This window comes from Nanorana parkeri, unplaced genomic scaffold (assembly GCF_000935625.1).
Source record: "Nanorana parkeri isolate BGI_ZX_2015 unplaced genomic scaffold, ASM93562v1 scaffold288, whole genome shotgun sequence".
In the NCBI taxonomy this organism is placed as follows: Eukaryota; Metazoa; Chordata; class Amphibia; order Anura; family Dicroglossidae; genus Nanorana; species Nanorana parkeri.
The window spans coordinates 926,974-945,599 of record NW_017306556.1 but is presented as its reverse complement, the minus strand read 5'-3'; the positions used below and the strand labels follow the sequence as shown (position 1 = coordinate 945,599).

The 18,626-nt window shown below is 38.8% G+C and overlaps 1 long non-coding RNA gene across 1 annotated transcript in view; it reads left to right on the top strand.

Annotated features, from left to right (window-relative positions):
* Window positions 1–12,726, top strand: part of LOC108787859 — a 131,128-nt gene extending 118,402 nt beyond the window's left edge. Inside the window, exon 3 of the long non-coding RNA XR_001941297.1 lies at window positions 12,682–12,726. This is a non-coding gene — a long non-coding RNA (uncharacterized LOC108787859). The remainder of the gene's footprint in view (window positions 1–12,681) is intronic.
* The last annotated feature ends 5,900 nt before the right edge of the window (window positions 12,727–18,626 follow it).

Genomic DNA, 18,626 nt, shown 5'->3' with positions numbered 1-18,626 from the left:
TTTGTCACAGTGTACTTTTTACAGTGTATTTTTGACTGAGGAACTACAGACAGCAGCAGCACCCCAGTCTATTTTCACTTGATTGATATCAGCTGCAATCAAAAGATTCAACCAGCAGAAGTATTAGACCCAAAATATAATATTTTTTTGGTTACCCTAAAACTGACTATGACTTGATCTAGTGGAACCCAAGGCTTATCCCTAATTGTAGCTATGCACAGCTCACCTTTGGTTCTCTATCTCTCCTTGACCTCTCTCTATTGCGCTGAATACTGAAAAATGGCCTGGATGGGAAGGGGGTTTAACATCGCGGATGTCAACTGGTTAAAGTGATACAAAACTCAGTTGTTAAATCTTAAAAATGCATTTGAGTACCTTAACTATTAATACAAATGTAGCTTATTTGTGTATCACTCGGATGTAGATCCTCAAATCATCTCTGAATTCATACTGCACTGTCCTTCCTTCTGGAGGGGGGCTACTTTTGTTCCCCATGGTCCTTGTCTGTGTTGTAAAGTAGCCACTACTCCAAGCTTGCTCCTGTGATGGACTATTGTCTCACATTTAGTTTACTAATTTGTATTGAAATTATAGTCTATCATGGGAGTGATCTTGGAGTGGTGGCTACTTTACAACATACACAGGGAAGGTACGGTGTTGTGGGCGGGCGGTGAGCGTGAGGAGGTGCGGCATGTGGAGTGTGGATGCGGGCGGGTCTGGCAGCACCGAGCGTAAGGTGGGGAGGAAGTGTGGCGTGCAGCGTGTGTGGAGCCGTGAACAGGGCCAACCAATCGGATGCCGATTAATCGATGATTGAAAAAGTTGACAACTTTTTCAATAATCGATTATAATCGATTATGTCAATTAGTTGTTGCAGCCCTAGTGGTCATGCAGCAGCACCATCCTTTGAAGGGCCTGCAGCTGGTGCTGTCTGAAAGCTGGACTCCAGTGAGCAATATGAACATGTGTCAGACTGTACTAGAGTGGCAAGGAGGGAAGAGCAAGACATCTCTAAAGGAGAAGTAAAAGTGGAAGATTAATGACATGCTGGAAAAGGGAGCAAAGGGAGGTCACAGTGTACATTGGGGATAAGCTGCCATCTGCAGTTGCAAAATAAAACCTACAACCCCACTGGTCCCCATTTGTCCAAACTCTTTCTGCTGCAACCCCTCCCATATAATTTAGTGGAAATGACCTGGGTTGCCCCAGATTTCCAGACACATTTTTTTACCCTTTTTATTTTTTATTTTAATTTGTATTTATTTTATTTAATTTTTTTCTGTATGTTTTGATATTAATGATGTGGTTGGGCTGCACACATCAGAGATAAGGTACATTTGCTATCTCTCTGTTTTACTTGCATACTTCTTCTGCTCCAAGGCACTCAGCAGCCAGCTGTATTTTTAAAATGTATGTATGTCAGGGTAGTGAAGGTATAGCTTCAGGGGGAAAACCTATGGCCATAGGCTGCATACGGTGCCCTCCCTTCCACAGTGTAGGGGGAAGGGCAGGCAGCAGAAAATGGATGTGGGGAACTCTATAAAATTATTTATATTTGTTTTATATCTTTTTTATATTGTGACTACAGATAAGGCACATAAGAGCATGTAGCCCACTACTATAATATAAAGAACTCAAGCATAGTTTGTTAAAGTAGATAAAAAGCCAGTCAGTAAAATCTCACATAACTTTTACATGATAGTATAATTTCAAAAGTTGTTTTTTTAATTGCTAGCTTTCATGAAAAAAAACTGCAGATGAAAATTAGATAAAGGTCTTTGTTTAGGCACTTTATTATGAAATGACAATGTTCTGAACATGTCTACCACAATCTCCTCCTTCTAAATTACCCTGTCACAGGCTCTCCCAAAGGAAACTAAAAGCTGCTGTGCTGATGCACATTTCTTAGGCATTCCACTGTTGTCACCATTTAAAAATAGGCCCTGTGAAAAGACACATGGAGCCTATTATCATTGTAGTGCATGTGGACAGAGACATGCTGTAAAGAGGCTGCAGTACATCAGCATTCTTGAGATTTACCAAAGGATCAACTGGTAATCCCCTCAATTCACTAAGATACTCAGCATTTTGCCACCTAGATGACATTCAGTTTACATCTACTTTAACAGACCTGCCAGTGTCCACAAGGCCTACACTAATCTTCTCTGTGCAATTTGTCAGTAGAACCCCTTACGCTCTTCCTTACACAGATAAAGCATGTTGTCAATGTAGCTGTTGTGACCACACCCTTTTATAGTAAGTGGGCTGACTTATCCAAATCCCACATTGCCGCTCTTATAAGGCAGCTAACCTATGTTCAAACACCAGGTGGTGCAATATTGTTACAAGGAGTTAATTCTGGTGAATTTCCACATTAATTTGCCAGTACTGTAACTTTCAAACCCACTGTATGTACTGTAAACTCATGGTGGTGGCGAACCCAAACATCATGCCTAATTGTGTGGTATTAAAAGCTTTTATGAAATTATTTATGTACATGGGGTAGTCATTCAATTCTCTTTTTGTTTTACTGCTGATAAAAAGTATTAGGCTCTTTGCAGCATTGATTGGTAACCATAGAACATCAGACGTAGGCTGCCTAGGCTGGGAAGTTAGAAAAAAAGCACTATTTTTATGAGGTACTTTTTGCACAGTAATGCAATTTGATCATGTTGACATACAGTATGCCCTGTCAATTCATGTGTAGTTTGTATTTATTGGATAGGTTCACTTGTATGTGTGTCTAAATGTGAGAACATAAGAGAATATAATTGTTTACATTTTGTATTTTAAAATTATATTATATTTTTGTCACCTATACAGTAGATATAAATCTCAAATCTGATCTTGGTCGGCTGCTTTTTCTAGCACATCATGCATGGAACTTGAGAAGTAGTATGCTTCATTTTCCTCTTCAGCAAGCACAGTGTAAAAAAAATCATGCTAATAATTACCTTACCCAAGGATGAGGATGGCTAACTACGCTTGATGGCTTTCGCTCTGTGTGCAGTTTAATGAAATATGGCTGCTCTGGGAAAACAAGAATGTGTGTGCTTGATACTCTACTAGCCCTTCTAATATTATTTTACTGAAATGCTTGAGATGGTGTTTCCATGCAGCATTATCAATGAAATAGCATTATAATTAAATAGCAAATCTTGGTCTAATGACAAATTCGACAGCATATCAAAAGGCCAGCCATTTTATATTTTTAGTGTCATATCTTCACATTACATTTAAATTTGCTGGTTCATCAGTATGTTTCATATTGCAGGATATGAAATATAATTTGTAATTTGTTACATTCCCAATTTTACCTGGTAAGGCATGTCATTCAAGCCGGTGTATCATATGCATATACAGTTCATTCATTAAATTCTTTCCTTTCACAGAACAAGCTTTATATTTAATAATTGCTGTGAAGAATTTTATTCTAAAATAAAAAAGCTAAGATTATCTTACATATTGCTTTATTGATCTCAACAGCTCTACAATATTAGATTTATTATGCTGGAAAAACAGCAGAACCGCCTACACAAATTATTGAAATTGAATGGCAGAAAAAGTGAAACTGATTTGCTGAAAAGGCAATGTAGAGTGTTTTTGCATGGCAGGTAATTAGTTCTCTTCACCAGGAATCTGGCATTAGTGGCTTTCTGTCTGGAATTCCCAGCACTGAGAACAAACTAAAAAATATGCAGAAACTTAAACAAATGGTGTTCTTTACTAAAACAGCCAACTCCACCCCACTCATGAAATGGCTCTTAATACTAAGAATCCCACACCCCAACAACAAAATTATAAATTGTTCCTTAGTATATACACCCTTTAATACTACTCTTATATTTAATCGAGCCCTTATCACAATCTACAGATAAGAAATGTTAGTTTAGAAACGTATTTAAAAAAAACTTTACAGATTCAACTGTTTTGTAACACTAATAAGTTGATTTACTAAAGGAGTAATTTAAGCAGCTTTCAGCAGGACACACTGCACACAGAAGAAGATCATAGTCATGCAAAAGTCTGTGGGGTCTATTCACGAAGCTGCCGAAGGATCTAGCCGTAGCTTCGGCCGAACCTTCGGCTAGCTTCGGCCCCAGGACCCTTTCGATTCAGTAGAACCGAAGGGCTGCTGTACGGGCTAAAGGCAAATGTGTCGGCTCGGCTGAGCCACGTTGAAAGCCGAAGCTGGCAGACACCCTAACTCTCTCCAGACAGACTAACTCTCCCGGGCACTCTGGGAGTCTCTCGCTCCCGGCCGCCCAGGAGAGAAACGCTGCTTTTTCTTTTTTTTTTATTCTGACACGGAGCCATGTCAGGATAAAAAAAAAAAAGTTTCACCATACGAACGCATTGCTAGATTCCTATTGGCTATTTCAATTTGCAATAGCAAACTAGCTATTGCAGCCGCCCACTGCTGCTGTCAATCAGCAGAGGTGACCTACAGGTCTCCATCAGGTCCCCTCTAGTGATTGACAGCAGCAGTGGGCGGCTGCAATAGCTAGTTTGCTATTGCAAATTGAAATAGCCAATAGAAATCTAGCAATGCATTTCTATGGCCAATTTTTTTTTCCTTTTTTTTTGACGGCAGCAGAACCGCCGGTCAATAGAAAACAGTTGGGCAGAGCTAGCTGTCACTGCTAGCTCCGCACAATCATTTTCTATTTTTTTCTTTTTTTTACTTTTTTAACGATTTTTCTGTTCTGCTCGTTCCCACAAATCTGAATTTAAAACGAAACAAAACTAAACAAATTTTTTGGCAGTGCACATGTCTACTATTCACTCACTGCTGTTCGGCATCTATAAGATGAGACTGAACAGCAGCGAGTAGCCTGCCGGAGGATGTTGGATCAGCTGAGTCGAACTCCTTCTGCACTTCGGGTCGGCCGAACATGCTCAACATGTTCGGCCGACCCGAAGCCACCCGATGTATGGCTGATATCAGCCGATATACGGCTGAAATCAGCCGTACCAGCCTGAAGTTAATAGCCGAACAGCTCACTTCGCTTCAGGCTGGTCATTCACTTGGCTGCCTATGGCAGCTTAGTGAATCGACCCCTCTATTTCTTCTCTGGGAGAGGCCTGACAGTGGCTAAATAAGGAAGCAATTTGAGCAGAGCAAAAGAGCATGGTTCTGTGCCTGTCAGCACTCCAAATGAAGCCACAGTCTAAGCAGGGGGCAGCTAATGCAAAACTGTGGTGCTGCTCACTAGTTCTTAGACAGCTGTAGATGAAGGCGAAAGCTCTAATTTGTTTAGAGAAAAAAATTCACCTGTACCTTGTATTTCCACATTTATCCTTGATGTTGCTGCTACTGGCCATTCCCTAACAAACCATACCTGAGGGATGTAACTGGAATGTAGGATGGCAGTTTGAAGTGTTTTTGTGCACTCACCATATACTTTTTTACCTTTTAAAATGATGCACTGCAGTGCTGAAAAAACAGGGTTCTAGCAATCTTTGCCATCAAATCATGGCCCTTAGTTTTATCAACCCATACATGAGGTATTTAGCTCTATTTTTTTTGGGAAGAATCTTTCCTGTGGCTTCTTACTCTACATTTAGGCTACTACTTCTATTGGTCAAAGCCAAAAATATGCTGTCATTAAGACTGTCCCTGAAAAGGGTGCTTTTTTTATAATATCATGTACAGCTTGTAAGCATCCTTTAAATTGTAAAGATTTGTATACTTTGCATGTAACACTTAAAGTCGTATGAAAAGACCTTCCCCGTGTACATTTTTTTTTCATTGACAAAGTCCACTACCAGAATACCAGTCCACTGGTTGAAAATAAGAGATTAGTGAAAATCAGAATGTTTAAAAAAATATATATGAATATATATCGATATATAGATATATATTAGTTTTTTGTTCTCTAAATATGTATGAAAAGGCCATCACTGTCACATGCAATTCAAATACCTGTTTATATAATGTAGAAACTGTTTTTGTAATTATCATTATAATGTATTAAGATTTGAAAGCATTTTAAAAAATGATTAAAAGTTTGGGTGGATCTCTTTTTATAAAATTAACCATACAAAATCCCAGATGTTGGGGATCCATATTTCTTCTCATATGCCCCAGCAGATTGATGCTGCTACTCCCTTCTCGTGGGCCCCATCTAATGCTTTGAATTACCTGGGCATTACTCAGGCTACTCCCAGCTCCCACCTTTTTAAACTTAACTCTCTACCTCTTTTGTATAAGTTTTAATCTATATGCAAAGATATATCATATCCCCCATCCTCCTGGGTGGGCAGAATTGCACTTTCTAAAATGTTTATTCTATCTCATGTCCCTTACATCTTTCGAGCTATGCTAATCCCTATTTTACCCTCCTTCTTGAAACTCCTATGATGCACCATTGACATGTACATTTGGAAAGGATTAAAAAAAACGCATATCAAACGTTTATTTTTATTATCCAAAACCCAAAGCTTGTTTAGGAGCACCTGAAATTCAAAAATATTATGAAGCTATCATATTAGACCAAATGAGACATTAGTGGTTGGACTCTTTGGACAAGTTTTGGAAGCAAATTAAAGCAACTCCCTTTATGAAGGATCTGCCTTCCCTGTTTAGCTCTATATTATTGAATTCTGCATCTCACCATACTCACCAAGACATAGTAATGGCTGTAACTAGACTGTGGTCCTCCCTAGCATCCACCTCTCCACCCTCTTATTGCTCTCTTTTACAATACCTACCTCTCTCCACCATTGATGTCATACTTGGTAAGAAGTGCTTCACTCCATGGATAACTCATAGACTATCTTGTCTGGATCAACTGTTTCAGGATGGCTCTCTTTTGCCCTTTGAGAAACTATCCCAACAATTTTCTATATCACCCAAAGAATTGTACAAATACATTCGGCTCTGGCACTATTTGGCTACTATACAGATTAAGGAAAATTATTACATCAGGAAAATTCTCCATTCCTTTCACAATCCTTCTAGTATCTTTAAAGGGATATCCTTTTTCTACAAGCTCCTTACTGAACCAATATCTGAGGAAAAACTCCCATCAATGCTATGGTGTGAAAAATAATTGACTATTACTCTAACCCAGACTCAATGGTATCAAACAATTGCACTGCCTTTAAAAACATCCAGATGTGTCGCCCATTGGAAATTAATTCAAAAGATGTTTATTAGATGGTATTATACTCCCCAGAAGTTGGCAAGGATCTTCCCATTTACCTCTCCCCTGTGCGCAATTTGGAAAGATTGGATCTCCTTATTATATTTGGTGGACCTGTGAGTCTCTGGGGTTTATTTACTAACCTTATAAACACACCACGAACATGTATACACCTCTGTAGTGTGTTCCCCCCAGCATGATCTATGGGTGGAATCTAAACACCTTTGTAGTGTGTACACACCCAGCAGGTGTGTTGTGCAAAGCCAAGCATGAATTGCAAGGTGATGTTGTGTAAATTAGCTCTATGTTGTTTTGCTTGTGTTGATGAATGCCGGAATGTAAATGCATGAGCTAACCATTTTTGTCTAAACTGTGAAGCAGCATTATATATGCATTATGTGCATGATTTTTCGATATATGACATTAGTGGAAATATGCTTTTAGAGACTTTTTGGTTGATAAATACGTTTTGCTGTGTGAAAATCACACGCACCTGGTGCGTGCGTGTGTTTAGGTTAGTAAATTACCCCCTCTGACTCTATTGGGCTGCTATTTTTAGATTCATCTTCTCTATTACTCAATCTTATGCCCCTCCTCCCTTGCCCCAATTGGCCCTCCTAGGTGTTGGAGTTGAGGACTTGCCTCCATTCCAACATACTCTTGTTACTCACAATATCATGGCAGCCAGATTGGCTTTATCCAGAAAATGGAAACAGATTATTGCTCCGACCCTATCCGAGACTATTGCTATCCTGAAAACCCATGGTCAATATCAATATATTTTTGCCAAAGTACACTGCAGAGGGAAGATCTTTGCCAAAAACTGGGCTTGTTGGCTAAATGACCCTCTGTGTACAATCTTACTATCTTAACTTTCATTTCTGATCATGTACCATGCAAGGTACCATTTTGATCCATTGCCTCTCTGTCATTGGCTTTTCCCCCAATATTGCCACTGGCAAGCAATACTTTTATATCTATCTTTCTTCATTCTACTACCTAGTATCCCCTCCCATGTTCCAATTTTCCCGCATTTTGTCATTTTTGTAATGATGATATTCTTTCATGTGCTTAACTTGTACTGCAGATACATTTCTTATTTGTAACGTTTGTAAAACTTTAATAAGAAATATTGTTAAAAAAATTATTAAAAGAACATATGGTCTGCTTGAGGTTTAGTTTTAGTATGAAGTACATTATACATACATTATCAGTATATTTCTGTACTTAAAGTGCCTTAACGTTAAATTGATTTGAAGAATTAAGGGAGAGTGCTGAAACTGTCCATAAACACAGCAACCAATCAAATTTTAACAATCATTCTACAAGAGTGAACTTGTAAAATGAAGAAGTAAAGAATGTAAACAGTGGAAACCCAGTCAGATATGTTTATGAATGTGGCAAAGGTTCTTCAAAGGTCTGCTTCCTTAAAGCATATCTAAGCAAATTTAGATTCACTTAACAGAAAAAATAAAAAAGGAAAGTAAAACCCCAGCTAACACTTTTTTAAGCCATACCAGGACAGTTTTTTTTCCTTTTGGGATATAGCTTTTACATAAATAAATATATGAAAGCTAACCATTGTAAGAACTTCTGTCAGTTTTACATGGTTTGTCCCAACCCCTCTGCCATTTTTGCTGAACAGTTTGGTCTGTTAAAGGAATTAACAACTACCAGACTTGCCAGCTAGATCACCAGGTAAAAATAAAAGATAACAAGCCTAAAAAAAAGAAAAGTAAAGCAGTCACCACATCTAAGAATTGGTAAGCTACAATGTAGTACATTTTTGTTTTTGGGTTTAAATACTCTTTAAATGTAAGCAGTCATTTTTCCAGGTACCTTTTTTTTTTAAATTTCGCCATGTCAAACCAAAACTTTACAATGTTATGAAACTTCTTTGCAGCAAAGAAAGTAAAGTTCAAGATATTGGGGTCTATTCACAAAGCTAGCCAAAGGATCAACCGAAGCTTCAGCTGATCCTTCAGCTAGCTTCGGTTGCACAAGCCCTTCGGTTCAGTCCAACCAAAGGGCTGCTGTATGGGCTATTCACTATAGCCCATACAACTCCTGAAGGTGGCCGGGCGGCTCAGCCGAGCCGAAGGCATATGTTTTGACTCCACTGGGCCGAAGTGACAGCCGAATGCTGTACGCCTCTCAAATGACAGCCGGTTGGCTCCGCCCAGTGGTAATGACACATCAGCGTCCCCAAATGATCCAGGGACACTGATCTGTCATTAAACAATAATAACTGGGTGGAGCCAGCCGTGATGTCACAGCCGGCTCCGTCCAGTTGTCATTCATTGGCCGGGTCCTGCTAAAAGACTCTAGCAGGTGTCGGCCAATAGGAACCAGTTGGGGGAAGCTAGCTGTCACTGCTAGCGTTGCCCAATTGGATTAAAAAAAAAATCTTCATTAAATATATTATGTATTAAATGTATTATTTATTTACATAAAAAAAACATTTTCCTAATAGCTAAGCCGAATGCTGCTCGGTGGCTTTCGGCTATTCACTCACTGCCATTCGGCCCTGATGTGAATAGGGGCGAACGGCAGCAAGTGAGCTGCCGAAGCTTTGGCTTAGCCAATCCAGATGTTGGATGAGTCTAAGTCCTTTTGCCTTCTGCTCTGCATGTTCAGCTGACCAAAGTGCAGACGATGTATGGCTGATTTTAGCCAATGTACGGCTGAAATTAGCCATACTGAGCCATAGTGAATAGCCAAACGTTGTTCGGCTCACTTCACTACAGCTCGGTTATTCACTAGGCTGCCTTTGGCAGCTTTGTGAGAAACCCTAATTATGCCAAAACTTCCAAAAATTCTCCCCCCTTATGACTAGCTCAAAGGTTAAGATCATTCAGAACAAATTGAAGTCGAACCACCCATGACTTGTTACATATGTGATAAATCTTAAGTACATGTGTTCCTGGCCATGCTCATTTTATCCAGGATCTCAAACTATTTCTGCTGAATGTTCCAAACATTTGAGGCAAGACAGATGGAGGAATAATACACCTTTGCTGCCCTTCATAATTGCCACAGCTATGGTGGGTAGGAAGTAGACATGTGCGATTCGTTTCGTTCCGAATCGAAATTCGGACGAATTTTCAGACATTCGCATGTATCCGAATTCCGAATTACAGACATAACGAATGCAAACGAATCCGAATTTCCATTTCTGAAATTCGGTAGCGGTAGTTCGAACGTTCGTTTCGTTTTCTGTTCTTATTCGTTTCTTATTCATTTCTTATTCGTTTCGTTCGTTGGAGCAAAGTGACATTAGAGAAGGAGAAACATATTTTTTCCCCCTCAAATGTCACTTTGCTGCAAACGAACGAACGAAATGAATAAGAAACGAATAAGAACAGAAAACGAAACGAACGTTCGAACTACCGCTACCGAATTTCATCCGAATCCAAATTCCGAATCCGAATTGACTTTCACACCCGAATCCCGAAAAACGAAATAACACAAATCCAAATTTAAAGCGAAACGAAACTAAACAAATTTGTTGGCAGTGCACATGTCTAGTAGGAAGGTGAAAGAAAATCTGATTGATACCTTTGCTCCCATGGTTCTTTGGAGTTTTAAAAATGTAGCAGGTTGCTCTAAAGTGATATTAAACCATTGTTGTTTTGTTTTAAGATGAGGAGGTCCACACTTACCGTACATTTTTTTAACATTTTTCTTGTTAAAATTAGTTTTTCTCCTGCAGCTGGTCTCCAACCACTTAATCCTCCTGCCTGTTTGTGGGTGTCTCCTTCAGCTAGCTTACAGTCCATGTTCCCATTGCACTCCTGACCGCACGTCCAACAAAGTATCCTGGGTGCTCAGTAGTCGACGGATGGCCACTGTCAAAGTAATGCATGTTTTGCCTGATGAAGGGGTTCATGTGTGTCCCCGAAACGTCGCACTAAGTGTGTTTTTTTGCCTTTGATGCACATCAATAAATAGACGTAATCGATTTACTATTGGAGTGCCGGTGTCTATTTCTTTTCTTTCCTTCATCTAGCTGGCTGCTGAAGGAGACACCCATGTCATGTGTCAAGGAGATACATGAATGCATGTGCATTTATGCCTGTGACCTGCACCTAGCTGTGCACATCCATAAACACACACACACAGCGCATGGAAAGCCACACCCCGGCTTCCTCCACTGCTTGTTTCCTAAAAGCTGGACTGACAGCAGAAGGAGTCTATTGTTCTTCTGCCCTCAGTACCCTTCCCACAGCCAGTAAGTTCTGGGAACACTGCAATCTTCCTGGACCCGGTGGAGGTGACAAATGACCACAGGTAAGTGTGGGGGACATAGAATGGTACTGGGTATTTTTTTAACTTAATGCAGAAAGTGAAATCTAGCCTTTAGTACTACTTTATTTTGGTAAACCTAGCCCTTTTGGCAAGACATTGCCTATGACTGATTCTAAAAGTCAAATGTGTTGTTTATATGTTTGTGTGTAGTTTGGGGCAATAATATCATCTTAACCTATAGTTTACATTTTTTCTATATGCACTGGTAGTGATTGTGAAAGGGCAACATAAATTATTGTACATTATAAATAAAATAAATACAAAGTTGGAAGTGTCATACTACAAATAAAGAGTAATGCTGTTTACTTTGTGTGCCTCTAGACCTAACTGACAATGTTATATTCCCCCTGGAAATACATTTTCTGAGATAAAATTCTGCAGTTGATTGAGTAACCATTTAAGTCAGAAGTAAATTACTTTAACATGTACTGTGAACAAACAGTGCTCTAGGCAGATGGAAACACATTGGGATAACTAAGGCCTGCATGGACTATAATATTAAATTGCTTAAAGGAGCAAATCCAAGAGATACTATTTTATAATATTTTATCAAAATCAGGGTGGCCACAAATGAGTATATGTCTCAACAAAAATATAGGTGTTGAGATATCCTCTAATCTTTGAACAAAAATATCTCCCCTGGTAGCAGTGTGATGGTGATCTGCAGATCAGAGACTGTCCCTGATCTGCATTGTATAGACACCAGAAGTACAATGTGTAAGTAACAACCATCCACATATCATTTCCTTTGTGGCAGTAATAAGGTTAATTATGGAAGAAGTAAACATGTATTAGGAAATAAAATAATTAAAATAATTCATTCAGCCTGTACTTACAGTATTTGTAGTTAGCCTATATGTATGTCTGTAAACACTGTACACATTAGGTATCCCACAAACATCAAAGGAATAAGAATATATGTATTAAAAATAGTCTAGAGCTGTCTTGACATATATAATCTGCAAGAACATAACTCCAGTGCATGAAAAAGGGAAATCCTAAATATTTAGACATCTGAAATATATGCTTTATAAACTTCAGTAAGGCAACACTTTGAATAAAGATAGCTCTTAAATTCTGGTATTTGTTACAGCTTTAATGTTTTTCTATGGTAGTCATTGGCAATGTCTCTTTCTGTTACTCAAAAAGGGTGAATTTGTTGAATTTCTGTATTTATCAAAATTATCTACAATTCCTTTAAAATGCAATTCTGTCTTTTTTTCAGACCTTCCCTGGGACAGAAACGGCAAGATGCTTCATTCTATCATGTAGGTTACAACATTATTTACTATATATCTAGTTTATTGAATTTGGATTTTTTTAAATTGACTTAGAAGTCATAAATTAAGTAACATTTACAGCAGAAGTTGCATTACAGAGAATTAGAGAATACATTTGAGGGTTCATTTATAAAAGTTCTGCTTGGGGTATAGCAGGGATGGCACTGATTTCCTATATGTTAAAAAAAAAAAATGTGTACTAATGTGTTATTCACTTCTATTTTATAGCAGTTATCACTGTGAATGTTTCACAGAAAACATATAATCTTCAAAACACACCTAGGTGATACTATTACCAATTAAACTCAAAAGAAAACAAGCCAGGTGAATAAGCCACAACTATATAGTGTCCCATTTTAATTCCAAAACTGATCCAAAGTCTCTGTAGTGTTGCTCAGGTATCCAAACACTCTGAAACTGGCATTCATGTATCCCCTCACAGTGTCTCCTCACAGTGCAGTGCTACACCCGAAACCGAAAACTGCTCACCTATACATTGGACCAAAACTAGTAGCACATGTCCAGTAGCACATGGCCAGAAGCACATTTCCTCTCTTAATAGGGTCAATAATCTTCTACAATCTTCTATAATTATATGTATGGCCCGAGGGCACTGACGTCCAATTAGCATTCAAAGATAAAAATCAAAGTAGTACATACAGTGAAATCATAACTATACTATACTCTATACTATACTCGCATTCCACAGTGCACTCGACAGCATGCACAGGTAAGAAAACAGATACAACTTGGACCCCAATATGCTTCTCACAGACCCAACACATTTAACTGGGTGATGTTCCCCCTGGCCCATGGCTGACTGCTCTAAGCGGTCAAACTCAGTGGCTCCAGGAGGTGCTTTACATCTGGCTTGCCTGATAGTACATGCACATTTTCTGTCACTAATTTTGTATTGATGTTTGTCCATGTGACGGTACTGTGGAGCTGCTGCAGTCATACCTGGAGCCGCTGAGTTTGACTGGTGAGAGCAGTTAGCCACGGGCCGGTGGGGACATTGCCTAGTTAAATTTTTTGGGTCTGTGAGGGCTATTGTCATGCCCACCACAGTACTAATGTGAAAAAATATCAATACAAATTTAAGGGCGCACTGCAATATATTTACATAATGCATTCATTAACTGAAAGGATCATGGCAACTGTGGACCTCATATATGTATAAAAGAACTTGTAAACAACTTAATTCAATCTATTTAAAACCAACATACATACAAATAATCTAGCCCCATGTGACATCCTTGTTGTGATCTATCATTTTATAAAATCTTATCTATATTTTGCTGAACAATAATATCAGTGGAAAAACTGATACTCCTGTGTGGTGCATATGCATGCTACCCTTACAATATACATTATGCAACACACATTATACAGAATACATATTAGAAAATTGACAAATCATATGTATATACACTGAGTGGCCAGATTATTATGACCACCCCATCAGTACTTCGTTGGGCCACCTTTTGCCTTCAATACTTCAGCGATTCTTCTTGCCATTGACTCCACGAGATGTTGAAAGGTGATGCGAGGAATCTGACACGCCTGATGAATAGCACTGTCCAGTTCCGTGAGATTTGATGGTTGTGGAACCAGCTGCCTGATGGCTCTTTCAACTTCGTCCCACAAATGCTCAATTGGATTGAGATCTGGTGATTGTGGGGGCCACCTAAGCAAGGTAAAGTCTCCCTCATGTTCTTGAAACCACTCCTGCACAATACGAGCACCGTGGCATGACGCATTGTCTTGTTGGAAGAAGCCATCTCCATTGGGATACGCCATCAACATGATAGGATGAACTTGATCAGCAACGATACTTTGGTATGTTGTGCTATTCAGACTTTGTTCCACACGAATTAAAGGGCCCAAATCATGCCAGGAAAACATGCCCCAAACCATAACACTGCCCCGACCAGCTTGAAGGGTTGTACTCATGCATGTGGGGTGCATGCTTTCATGCTGTTCCCGCCATATTCTCACTCTGCCATCTGCATGATGCAACTGGAAATGTGATTCATCGGACCACATTACTTTTTTCCAATGCTCGACTGTCCAATTCTTGTGTTCCTGTGTCAATAAGAGATGTTTTATCTTGTTAACTGCAGACAGCAAAGGTGTTCGAACAGGCCTTCGGGTTCCATATCCCATACGATGCAGTGTACGGTTAACGGTGCATTCAGAGATCATTTGAGAGGATCCATGATTAAGATCTGCAGTAATTTGATGCACTGTTGCCCTTCTGTTGTCTTGTACCAGTCTTGCCACTCTCCGTTCTGCCCTAACATTGACTAGTCGCTGACGGCCACAATTCGCACGTTCAGACACAGATTTTTGGCTGACAGTCCAGTCTTTAAACACTTTAACAACAGCTGCTCTTGAACATTTAACGCATTCTGCTGTTTTGCTGATACTCGCTCCATGGCTCCGAGCGCCAACAATCATCCCACGTTCAAAGGCTGTTAAATCGCGATGTTTACCCAAATCTTCAGAACAAAATCACGTCTACTGTCATGGTAAACAACCTGCTTCCCTATTTATAATGGTCTGGCCCTCTAGATACTTCAGCGCGAAATTATAGCTAATTTGCCTACAAATGTCAGGTGGTTATAATAATCTGGCCACTGAGTGTATGTGGCTAATCTACACAGAATAATCTGCTACAAGTTACCTATATTTCTTATAAACATCAGCATCATGTAGGGTGCTAGTGGTGTGTGAACGGCATCGGGCAGAACTTTTATAAATGAACCCCATAAAGAGTGTGTTTATGCATTTGCATTACGGAATGTATGCTGTAAAAAAAATGCATTAGTGAAGTAGAACATCCAAGTTCAAAAATGAAGTAAAATGGAGTAAACATCTTATAATATATTATTCTTGGGTAGAGAAGTATACTTGCAGTGACCCATACATACAAATGATGTATAACATTTACTGGATATTCCTTAAAGGTTTTTTTGCATATATCTACTGCTATCAAGCAGTAGATATAGGCAAACAGTAAAAAAAAACCGCTAAAACAGCGGTTTAAACCTACCTTTTTTCTTTGTGCGCTCCCGCCAAAGAGAAAATGAAACTGTTCGGACAGCCGCAAAGCATCTTGGGGCGGGCGCATGCACAGTTCAAATTCTCAGCCGGGAGACGAGCAGAGATGCAAGGTAAGTGTATGGACGCGTGCACCCGCATGCAGACACCGCTGGATCGGAGAGACAGAGCAGTCAGCGCTGGATCGGAGAGCCGCTGCACCGCTGGAGGGACAGATGACAACATCAGGAAAGAAGAAGAAGATCGGAATAAGAGACATCATTTAAGGTAAGTGCTAACATTAACATGGGGTGAGGGGGAAAAAAATGACTTTAATGTCACTTAAAGTATTACAGTTATATGTTTTTTCACAAATTTTACACGAATAATTATGTATATGTGTCAGTATTTGAATTTCAATAAAGTGTATACAAAATTTAACATGAAAAAGATATTTGGATTATTTACCAAATTAACCTTTGCTAAATTAAAAGACACATATTCTCAATAAGTACAACTAAATAAGGGGAAAAAACGTGTTTGTTAAATATTTTTGTAGTTAAAATCAGGCAGTAAAGAGAAAAAATAATGCAATATGCACGGTGTGAAATAAATGTATTTTAGTTCATTATATGTTGTTCAAGTTGTAGGGTTGCATGTTGATATAGCTATGAAACAGAGAAATTCATAATTGTTTTCTATTTAACCTCCAATAGATTAAGTTATTGCAGATTATTTATCCACTTAAATCTGGTTTTATTTGTATTAAATGAGTAAGTCCAATAGCACACAAAAAGCATTGATCAAATAAAAGAATCTGGAATAATCTTCTTGTGTATTTAATAGTAATAGTGGGAGTTCAATATTTCTATTCAAACAAAGAGTTTAGTAGACATATTTACAAAAGGCCTTATGATGTTTGCCATCTTTGCTGAAGAAAACATTTGTAAAACCTTTGGAGTGACTATCAGGTGCCAAAAGTTCTCCAGGGTATTGATGTTATTCAGATATAGTCCTTCATTTGAACTTCAAACAATATTCTTGCAAGAGGTATTTTGATGGGGTTGACAATTTAAAACCATTTCCATTTGTAAACTTATATGACTTTTAAGTTTGGTAATGTAGCAGTTACACAGCAATTATAAGTATTATTTAAAAGCAGACACAAAATTATTTGCATTATGTTTTAAAATAGTAATACATATTGAATAGCAGTTGGACATTACCACCAATCTAATCATGAAAATATAGATTTCTCCTCCAGTCAGCATACATACTTGCTCACCATGTAAACTTGTATTTCATGAGCACTAATAAATTCCTAAAGGACATCTGGTGCACAGAAAATGACCCAATGTAGAGCTTCCTCACGTGGCATGCAGAGGGTGCTATTGTTTCTAGGCCAAATAAGTCATGGGGATCATGCCATTTTTACCAGATTTGTGCTTAAATAACATACTGTGTAGATTAAAGCAGCATTGCTCTCACTTCCACATTTTTTTTCATTCTGTAATCCTTCAATGTTCAATATTTAAATTTGGCAAAAAAGAATAAACGATTAAACAACCGTTATTTCCTCCTCAATGAGCTTTTGCACACCAAAAAATTATATTTTGCCTTGATGCATGTATTTAATGGTGTGTGAATTGATGTGCATTGAGGGTCAGGTGCATCATTTTTTTATGAATGGGCATTGGTGGCCCATTGTATGTAATTAGTCGGTGTGCATTTGAATGCTTATGGTAATGCATGCACATAAATGTTAACAACTTAACAAATTTAAGGCATTTAATTAAAATGTCTTAATTTATACAATGGGAGGATTTATTTATTTGGCTGCATCATCAGCATATTTTAAACTGTTGTATCCTTGATTTCTAGTGGATACAGAGACAGATGTATTATTCTAGTTTGTTTCATTTCTAAATACCTTCATAAAGAGAATTGTCCCTAAATTGTCTCTAAATTATCGCAAGCTTGCTGAGAACCTCCTGAAGGACAGGTGAATAGCGCCAAAGTGCTCATCTGATGTGAGGATGTAATGGTGAATTATCTTTGCGATACTTTAAGAAGTTATCAGGAGCACTTCTAGGATGTGCAATAGTTTAGAGGTCTTTTAGTGTAAAAAATGCTGGATGCAAATACCACACAGTTGAGAAATTCAGAAAAAAATTCACAAAATATGTGCAGAGATTTCAAAACATGCATAACAGAGACACAACTTTGTGTGGTTAGTTAGCAAGACAATTTGTCATTGCATCTAAAAATTTAGTTACAAAGGCATTCATACATTTCCCCAATGCATGGAACTGCCTGTGATGCATATAATCAATACTATGTTTGTACCCGCCCTCCGCTGCAGTTCTCCATCAGGTCCATCAGCAGAGGGCGGGTACAATGCTAGTTTACTATTGGCTATTGCAAATTGAAATAGCCAATAGGAATGTAACAATGCATTCCAATGGGAATTTTTTTTCTATTCTGACATCGCTCCGTGTCAGAATAAAGAAAAAGAAAGACACAGCAGTGTTTCTCTCCTGGGCGGCCGGGAGTAGGAGGCTCCCAGGCAGGGTGCCCGGGAGAGTTTTTTTTTCCCATTTTTTATTGACGGCAGCAGAGCCGCCGGACAATAGGAAACTATTGGGTGGAGCTAGCTGTCACTGCTTGCTCCGCACAATCGTTTTCTATTTACTTTTTTAAACTTTTTAAACTATTTTTCTGTTCTGCTCGGTCCCTCTGAGGGCAGCAGCATTCGGCTATTCACTCACTGCTGTTCGGCATCTATAAGAATAGGCCGAACAGCAGTGAGTAGCCTGCCAGAGGGTCGGGTCCGCCCGCCCCCACAGTG